Source organism: Pseudochaenichthys georgianus, chromosome 10 (assembly GCF_902827115.2).
Source record: "Pseudochaenichthys georgianus chromosome 10, fPseGeo1.2, whole genome shotgun sequence".
NCBI classification, from domain to species: domain Eukaryota; kingdom Metazoa; phylum Chordata; class Actinopteri; order Perciformes; family Channichthyidae; genus Pseudochaenichthys; species Pseudochaenichthys georgianus.
Window position 1 is genome coordinate 32420267 of NC_047512.1, and position 10666 is coordinate 32430932.

The window sequence follows — 10666 nt, forward strand, 5'->3', positions numbered from 1 at the left end:
GCGCGCCACCCACGGGCCGATGGCAGCATGGGCGACGTCCGAAACCGTCGAGGCGAGACGGGGTCCAGGAGTGCGCCACCCAGAGTTCCCGTTAGAATATTTTTTCGCCGGTCAACATCTCCGTTAAAGTTTAAATCTTCCGACAAAATGAGAAAAGTGCCGGTCAAAGGTCTTCTTTGTTATTTATTATGCTTTAAAACAAATTGATATGATTCGATATTAAACAAACTAATTATAGTAGATTAACTACATTATTCAAAAGTGTACAGTAATTTACAATAACACGGGAATAATAAACGGAGCGCTCTCCCTCTCCTGACAGCCCGTCAGTATCATGCAGCTCGCGGATCCAGTAATGAGTGACCCGACAGTAAGACTAAACATATCTATAACTAGTTACGGTAGTTTGAGAGGTCATTAAAATAGCTACGTGTGCTATTCTAACCTGGTGTGTGTTTTGTTCTGTGATCATGCAGAGCTGCGTGTAGACTCGTCAGCAGCAGCTGATCTCTCTCTCCCGTCAGATAGACTTCACTACCGCTGTGAATTTAGTTTTAGGTTGGATATTCGAGTCCAGGCTTTCCCTTAGGGACCATCAACAAATGAATTTTCAATTACATAAGAGATTTTTTTTAATAAATCGACAGCTTCCCGATCGAGTGAATGTGAAGCAAATCCACGCTAGAGCATGCATTTGTTGAACAAACCTCTTTTTATTGCATTGTAATACTTTAAATAAGTTTTATTATTATTTTTGATGGAAAAATTAGCTTATTTCTTCAATACCTTCCAGGTCATGTGACCGATTCACTCAAAATTAATGCTGGGTCAAAGAACTACACTGGCTGAATAGGACACACCTCTTTTTATTGCATATTAACACAAAATATTTTATATTAATATTTTGATGGAAAAATTTGCTTATTTCTTCAATACCTTCCAGGTCATGTGACCTAATCACTCAAAATCAGTGCTGGGTCAAAGAACTACACTGGCTGCATAGGACACACCTCTTTTTATTGCATATTAACACTCTAAATATTTTATATTAATATTTTGATGGAAAAATGAGCCTATTTCTTCAATACCTTCCAGGTCATGTGACCGATTCACTCAAAATCAATGCTGGGTCAAAGAACTACACTGGCTGCATAGGACACACCTCTTTTAATGCATTTTAATACTTTAAATATTTTATATTAATAATTTGATGGAAAAATGAGCTTATTTCTTCAATACCTTCCAGGTCATGTGACCGATTCACTCAAAATCAATGCTGGGTCAAAGAACTACACTGGCTGCATAGGACACACCTCTTTTTATTGAATTGTAATACTTTAAATATTTTTATATTAATAATTTGATGGAAAAATGAACTTATTTCTTCAATACCTTCCAGGTCATGTGACCTAATCACTCAAAATCAGTGCTGGGTCAAAGAACTACACTGGCTGCATAGGACACACCTCTTTTTATTGCATATTAACACTCTAAATATTTTATATTAATATTTTGATGGAAGAATTAGCTTATTTCTTCAATACCTTCCAGGTCATGTGACCTAATCACTCAAAATCAGTGCTGGGTCAAAGAACTACACTGGCTGCATAGGACACACCTCCTTTTATTGCATTTTAATACTTTAAATATTTTATATTAATATTTTTGATGGAAAAATGAGCCTATTTCTTCAATACCTTCCAGGTGTGGTTTCTCCTCTAGTCCCCTCTGTAGTCCCTTCTCGAGTCCCCTCTCTGTTTCCATCTCCAGTTCCCTCTCGAGTTCCCTCCTTTAGTCCCTCCTCTAGTCCCTCCTCGAGTCCCCTCTCTAGTTTCCCTCTCGAGTTCCCTTCTCTAGTTACTCATGTAGTCTCTCCTCTAGTCCCCTCTTTAGTCTCTGTTCGAGTCCCCTCTCTGTTTCCATCTCAAGTTCCCTCTCCAGTTCCCCCTCGAGTCCCCTCTGTAGTCCCTTCTCGAGTTCCCTCTCTGTTTCCATCTCGAGTCCCCTCTCCAGTTCCCCCTCGAGTCCCCTCTCGAGTTCCCTCCTTTAGTCCCTCCTTTAGGCCCTCTAGTCCCTCCTCGGATCCCCTCTCTAGTTCCCCTCTCGAGTTCGCTTCCCTAGTTACTCCTCTAGTCCCCTCTGTAGTCCCTTCTCGAGTTCCCTCTCTGTTTCCATCTCGAGTCCCCTCTCCAGTTCCCCCTCGAGTCCCCTCTCGAGTACCCTCTCGAGTTCCCTCCTCTGGTCCCTCCTCGAGTCCCCTCTTTAGTTCCCCTCTCAAATCCCCTCTCGTGTTCCCTTCTCTAGTCTCCTCTGGAGTCCCCTCTCCAGTCTCCTCTCGAGTCCCCTCTCAAGTCTCCGCTCGAGGTCCCTCTCCATTCCCTATTCAAGCCCCTACGCAAGTGTCGTTGGAGGTCCCGCCGTCTACTCCCCTGCCGGGGGTCCTGCCAATCTTTTCTCCTGTCCCGTGGGAGGTCCCGCAGAAGACTCTTCTGCCGGGGGTCCTGCCAACCCTATATCCCGTGCCGTTGGAGGTTCTACCGGGGGCCCTGCCAGCCCCATGTCCATCACCGGTCTCGCCGGGGTTCCTGGCAACTCCTGGTCCTTTTCCGTGGGGGATCCTGCCGAAGCCTGTCCGACCGGCTCCGGTTTCTGTCCGGCCGACACCGGGTCCTGCCCGATCTCCGGAACTGGCCCATCAGCGCTTTCCTGCCCGGCCTCCTGATCCTGTCCGGTCGACACCGGCTCGAGCCCGGCCCCCTGAGAGCCGCGGTCTTCGCCCTCGAGCCCGGCCCCCTGAGAGCCCGGCCCCCTGAGAGCCCGGCCCCCTGAGAGCCGCGGTCTTCGCCCTCGAGCCCGGCCCCCTGAGAGCCGCGGTCTTCGCCCTCGAGCCCGGCCCCCTGAGAGCCGCGGTCTTCGCCCTCGTGCCCGGCCCCCTGAGAGCTGCGGTCTTCGCCCTCGGGCCCGACCCCCTGACTCTTCCTGCCGTTGCCTTCGCCCTCGGACCCGGGTCCCTGACTCTTCCTGCCGCTGCCTTCGGTCCTCCATGGTCCCCACCTTGGACTCTGTTTTGACCCCGGGCCGTCCGCCCGAGACCCCTTCCTGGTTCTCGGCCTTGTCCCCTGGCAGTCCGCCCGAATCCCCCTTTTTGGACTGTACCTTGCCCCTCGGGCCGCCCGCCCGTGACCCCTTCCTGGTCCTCCGCTGTGTTCCTGGGCTGTCAGCCCAAGACCCGTCCTCCGGACCCCCTCCGCCCACCCTGCTTGGGGTTTTGGACTTTTCTGTTTCGTTTTTTTTAGGGACGTCTGGAATCCGTCCCTTGAGGGGGGGGTTCTGTCACAATTCACATGTTATGTCACGTTTGTAGTTTTGTCTGTGTTGGTGTTTTTCTTGTCTTTGGGTTTCCTGTCTTATTGTGTTAAGTGTTCACCCCCGTTTCCTGCCTGTCTGCTTTCTGTCTGTTTCCCTCCCTGATTACCCGATTGTGTTCACCTGTTGTCCTTGTGTTTCTCCTCCCCTGCCCGGCTGTTTCTCGTTGTCATGATTACCCCTTCTTGTATTTAGTCTTGTCTCTGTCTGTGTTCAGTGTTGGGTAATTGTTTGTTGGTGACGGAGTTCACCGGAGATTGTTCTGTTCTGTATTTGTCATTTATCCTTTATCCTTGAAATAAAGGGTTTCTCAAAAGTTATCTGCATTTGGGTCCTGCTTCCTTCACTCATCCGTGACAACATCCTGAACTGCACAAGTATGCAGGAAGCCCTTGATGTTTTGTATCATATGTGTGTGTTTTTTGATGCAGAGGAGTACACTCATTCGGTGAAACAGAGCTAAATGTACCTCGACGAGTGTATTTTGCGAACTCGGGACTTGAAACTGGAGGAAAGTGGACATGTAATGGGAGAGGAGGATAGCAAAATGGAAACAAATGCTCATAGCATTATTGGAAAGTCCCCTTTTACACAAGCTTTTCAAGTCAGGCGGGACCAAGCAGAGAGTGACATTCTCTCTGACGATGCTGTTCATGTAAAAAATCACTACCTCTGTCCTGGTGTCATTGATGCACTGTTAAACAACTACATGGGGATCTTCCCATTGTGGAGTGGTTTGTTGCTTGGGGATCTGTCGCGACATAGAAAAGGTACCTCTAAAAAAGATGGAAGTCATAAAACCAGGGATACCAACTGCCATGTTGAGCTCTGGTTTGGGTTGGTCAAACACTCCATCCTTTTAAAAAAAAAAGTACTTGAGACCAGCTGAGTTCGTCTCCAAAATGTATGCCTCAATACAAGGAAGATATATAGAGCACATTGAGCAACACAATCTGCCAATGCATATTCTGGACAAAAACTTTGGACAAACTAGCAGGCCAGATGATGACCACGAGGAATAGTGGAACAAGCGGGAAAGTTCTGCTGGTCACACCAAGTCCAAGTCCAAGTACTTCAATCCACCAAAAACACTACCCAACCCCAAGAGCCCACCTGCCACAAAGGTGAAGAAAAGAAAAGTGGACCAACAGGAAAAAGACGCACAGGGAAATGTGAGTTTCTCTAAGACTTACTATGTTCAAAGTGTGTAAATTGTTCTCCAGCATTTTAATTGTAACAATGGAATAAGTAAATATTGTCAGAAAGTAAAGCATGGACTAAATTGGTAAAGAGTGAGGTGAAGGACAAAGGACATGAAGTATTATAACCCAAGATGATTAGGTGCATGTTGTAGGGGGAGAATATGAAGATGAAAAATGTAAATACAGCTTACAAACTTATAACAGAAACTATATTTCCAAATCAGACTTTAAACTGCAATTACAGTTTCTGTTCCTGAGCAGCCTGTTTAATGTAATTTAGTGAAAACTCTAAAAGGGACTGAGGTTAAATGCATAAATGTGTGTAGATATTTAGAGTGTTAAAATACAATAAAAAGAGGTGTGTCCTATTCAGCCAGTGTAGTTCTTTGACCCAACATTGATTTTGAGCGAATCGGTCACATGACCTGGAAGGTATTGAAGAAATAAGCTAATTTTTCCATCAAAATATTAATATAAAAATATTTAGAGTGTTAAAATGCAATAAAAAGAGGTGTGTCCTATTCAGCCAGTGTAGTTCTTTGACCCAGGATTGATTTTGAGTGAATCGGTCACATGACCTGGAAGGTATTGAAGAAATAAGCTCATTTTTCCATCAAAATATTAACATAAAATATTTAAAGTATTAAAATGCAATAAAAAGAGGTGTGTCCTATGCAGCTAGTGTAGTTATTTGACCCAGCATTGATTTTGAGTGATTAGGTCACATGACCTGGAAGGTATTGAAGAAATAAGCTACTTTTTCAATCAAAATATTAATATAAACATATTTAGAGTGTTAAAATGCAATACAAAGAGGTGTGTCCTATGCAGCCAGTGTAGTTCTTTGACCCAACATTGATTTTGAGTGAATCGGTCACATTACCTGGAAGGTATTGAAGAAATAAGCACATTTTTCCATCAAAATATTAATATAAAAATAGTTAGTGTTAAAATACAATAAAAAGAAGTGTGTCCTATGCAGCAAGTGTAGTTCTTTGACCCAGCATTGATGTTGAGTCATTAGGTCACATGACCTGGAAGGTATTGAAGAAATAAGCACATTTTTCCATCAAAAATATTAATAAAACGTATTTAAAGTATTACAATGCAATAAAAGAGGTGTGTTCAATAAATGTATGCTCTAGAGTGAATTTGCTTCACATTCACACGATCGAGAAGCTGTCGATTTATTAAAAAGAAAAATGTTCTTGTCTAATTGTAAAAGTCATTTGTTGATGGTCCCTAAGTGAAAGCCTCGTTTCGCGGAGAAGATCTCCCTGTTAAACTGACGCTGCTGGCGGGTCCGGGAAACTGACGCTGCTGGCGGGTCCGGGAATGTCCGTCAAATATCCAACCTAAAACTAAATTCACCGCGGTGACTTCACTCGTGTTTATGTCCATATTGATCAGATCTAGCTAGTTCTAGCTAATGATATGACTACCTGCTTATTAAAAGACACCTAAACAATAACTGTCGCTATGCAACCGGGTGAGGCCGCAAAGTATAGCGCAGCATTATTTATGCATTAGTTTACATGCCCACCGGAACCCCGAGGCATTACCAACAGATCAACGCACAATCAACCCATATACAGGACATCTCTTTCTCCACATTACGTGTTAGACATTAGAATGGACCATTCTTGTCTGTCACATATTCTTTTGTCTTTCACATAAATGGCACAAGTTGCGCAACTGATGTGGTATTGCGGTAAGCGGAAATTATTTTGAACAGACACTTTGACCGGAGAGATTTAGATTTGCCGGTCTTCAGCATATTTTACTGGTCGTAGTCCGGTAATTACCGGCTAACGGGAACTCTGGCGCCACCCAGGCGCAGATGAAAACGTGAGTGGCGTCAGGAACCACCGTCGAGGTGGTGAAAAAGGTGAGAGAGCTAGCTGTTCACACTATGTATATTTTCTGCTATTTTATTTCTATTTTGAGATATTTACATTTTCGATTGTTTAATTCTAGTCTTTTAACTGTCTTATGTACAATGCCTTGTCTTTTGCTGCTGCAAAGCAAACATTTCCCAAATTGGTATCAATAAAGTACTTCTTATTTTATCTTAATCCTCAAATATTAGATAATTTAACCTTTTAAAATATTGATGTAACTACATACACATTGATATGCTGTATAACTATTGCAAATCAAAACCTTTATTCACTACTTATTACCAAAAATCGTAGTTCTATCTCAGGTAATCATGCATTCAAATGTCCCACCACGAACTTCCGAGGAACTATTGAGTCTCCCTGAATCACGTGACGATCAAGCATTTTGGACTTCCGTTATCGTAACTCTTCTCTCTATATGGCGCTGGCCCTGACTAATCACAGGTTGGCAGGCGATGACGTGAGCCTTGTCTGATTGGTCAACCCTCCATATTTTTTCACCAAGGGAAGCCAATTTCGGCTGGCCCTATTATAGCGTGTTTCCACTGCAGGCCTCGCTCGGTTTGGTTAGGCCTTATTAGGCCCGGCTCACTTTAATGCTGCACTTCCATTACAGTTTAGGAACTGGGGTAGTTACTATAGTAACGCAGTGTAGGCGGAGCCGTGACGTCATCTTCAATGAGAGCCCCAGAAAAACAACACAGCCGTTAGCTCTTAGCACTCAGAGCTCACAGCTCTTCATATCTGTTCAGAAACTAGACAAAAGTTAAACAAGTACAAACCACAGACTGCCTGTGTCATGGCGAATACAGTCGCTGGTTTATTTATGTCTGTATAGGCCGTTGTTGTGAGTGTGGACGGTCGGAGCATATATAACGTTAGCTCAGCCGAGCTCCATTTAGAAAACACGCATTTTAAAAGGTTTTTCGCCTCCCGTCTGTCTGCAGACTTGTCAAAGCATAAATGCATGGTTTTTACTAACCGGTATCAGTATGTTGTTACTTCGGCATCATTTTGAAACGTGTATTACAATTAAATTACGGTCAAATATGTTCATCTTGTTGTAGTTGTAGCCCCCTTGCCAGCGATTCTCTCTCTAGTTTAGCATACTCAGCCCGACTCAGCCTGGTTGTTCCTGGCCCTAGAAGCACGATTTTATGGGGCCAGAAAAACTGTAAATTAGGACCCGGTAGCCGGTACTAGGCCAAGTGGAAACGCAACCAATAACGGGCCCCGCACGGCTCAGCACGCTTAAAGCGAGCTACCCGCTGCAGTGGAAACGCGCCTTTTATACATCCATGGGCTGGCCTCCTCTCGCAACAGAGAGTGCAATCTACTGTTTCACCATAACATATAGAGGGGCGCTGTTTCACTCTTTGTAAAATACTCAATGAGAATGGGGGAGAGACGGGCCGGCAGCAACACACAACAAAGAATTTCCGAAACTAAACGAAGTGTTTTTATTTATTTATTAAAATTATAACTACAATCCGAAAAAACAGGGGAAGCCTGGCTTCCCTTGGCCTCCAGGAGAAAACGCCACTGATGCTAAGGTCCCGCTACTGACACGATAGCAGTCATTTAGTGCGCATATGTGTAATTAAACCCATGATATCAAAATCTCACTCCAGCCAGGTACCCAAAGTTGGCAACCCTGGGTTATCACCATGGATGTATAATAAGAACTGGATACAGCGTGGGAGGCGGGGCCTCATTAATTCCTATGAGAGTTGCTCATTGGCGCATGATGACAAAATGGCCCAACTTTTGAGAGAGCGAAACGTCACAGATTACCCGGCATGCCTGAGAAGTACCCGTATGTGCACTCATAGAGCATGGGCAACTTGAACCACGCCGCCCAAAATGCTGGTTCACATTAAGCACGTGAATTTGCGTACATGTAACAGCACCGCACGTTCATGACAGCATGGTACTGGATTTATAATAACGAGGCGGCAGTTAGCAGCTAGCGGCTAGCTAGTAAATTATGCTAAGTTACACATCAATCGTTATGTACTTTTATATTACGCTGACATCAGAATCTAGTGATATCCAAGCAACAGAGCTTCATTTAACATGATACTTGTGTGGGTTGTACATGAAACCACTTGGTAATATATAAAAATGTATTATGTTGAAGCCTGTTATGATCAATTGTGAGTTAAAACTTTATCTAAAAAGTAAAGCTGATGATGGATTACTGTGGTGGAGTTAAAATAACAATAGCCTATTTCTTTTTGAAATGTGATGGAGTAAAAGGATAGTAACTGTGATTATTCATGTTAAGTAGCCCACAAGTAACTAAAACAATTGCAAGTGAAATAAGAAGCTACAGGAACATTAATCTTCGTCGGTAATATTAACTTTATTTGATACAACATTTACGGTACAAGATTTACATCATACAGCCCATGTAGTATAATATTTTACAAATGATGAATTACAGCAAACATGTGCAATATATCCATTATTACAGCTCCGTGGGATGGCAGTAAGGCGATATGGTCCGTTGTTATTGTGCATCCATGGGTAAAGAGAAACTCATGTACTGAACACGTAACATGAACGTGCCGGGCAGCGCGGTCCCGTGGGTTAGATGCGCTTTCATAATGCCGAGGGAAATAACTCTCAGAATAACGTTATTAGCACATTTTTACAACTTGAGGAACGAATGTTTTTAATAAGGGCTATACAAACGTTCATACTGGGTAGTTTATTTAGTTGAAAAAAAATTATCCAACGAGTTACAGACCACTCTTTCCCAATGTAAGTCAATGGGAAAAAGTGTTTCCGGGCCCAGCAACCTAAAGGAAGTGTAGTACCGCCGTTTGACCATGGATGTATAATAAGAACTGGATACAGCGTGGGAGGCGGGGCCTCATTCATTCCTATGAGAGTTGCTCATTAGCGCATGATGATAAAATGGCCCAACTTTTGAGAGAACGAAACGTCACAGATTACCCAGCATGCCTGAGAAGTATCCGTATGTGCGCTCATAGCGCATGCGCAACTTTAACCAAAATGCTCATTCACATCAAGCACGTCAATTTGCGTACACGTAACAGCACCGCACGTTCATGACAGCATGGTAATGATTTGTTATTATGATGGATTTGATATTAACGAGGCGGCAGTTAGCAGCTAGCGGCTAGCTAGTCATTATGCTAATGTACACATCAATCGTTATGTACTTATATTACGCTGTAACAGGATCTAGTGATATCCAACAGAGCTTCATTTAGCAACTTTATTTAATACAACATTTACGGTACAAGATTTAATCATACAGCCCATGTAGTATGATAATGAATTACAGCAAACATGTGCAATATATCCATTATTACAGCTCCGTGGGATGGCAGTAAGACGATATGGGTCCGTTCTTATTGTGCATCCATGGGTAAAGATAAACGCAACTCACTATTGGTTTCTCAAACAGCATCTCTGTAAACTACGTGTATTGTATTGACTGACTTTCACTCTCTGCCTTTTAACGGCTCGTTGTAGCTCCAATAGCTCCAGCCCCCACCCTTCCTGTGAGCACAGTGTGCTCTGATTGGTCGGGACCGGTCGGGACACGTAACATGAACGTGCCGGGCGGCGCGGTCCCGTGGGTTAGATGCGCGTTCATAATGCAGAGGGAAATAACTCAGAATAATGTTATTAGCACATTTTTACAACTTGAGGAACGAATGTTTTTAATAAGGGCTATACAAGTGTTTATTTAGTAGTTTAGTAGTATTTAGTAGTTTATTTAGTTTAAAAAAAAGTATCCAACGATTTACAGACTACTCTTTCCCCATGTAAGTCAATGGGAGAAAGTGTTTCCGGGCCTGGCAACCAAACGGAAGTGTAGTACCGCCATTTGGCCAGCACAAATATTTTCATCTGAGTCCGGCGCATTTCCTGGGGGCTTGCGTTTGACCACAACGAATATTCTCATCAGACTCCAGCGCACTTCCTGGGGGCTTGGTTATCACCGGTTATCACGCAGTCTGTCTTCCGGTTGTTGCCTCTTTTGAATGACGAATACACACTACCGCCGCCTGCTGGTAAGGAGAGTTATTGCCACTCACGCATGCGCAGTTCGTACGTGCTTCTTGGCCGTCGGCTGAAGTCTTTGCGGTGTGTTCCAGTGCGATACATGGCCAAAACGCAGAGACGTGAGGCGACGCAACAGTCGGAGTCCGTCTGTTA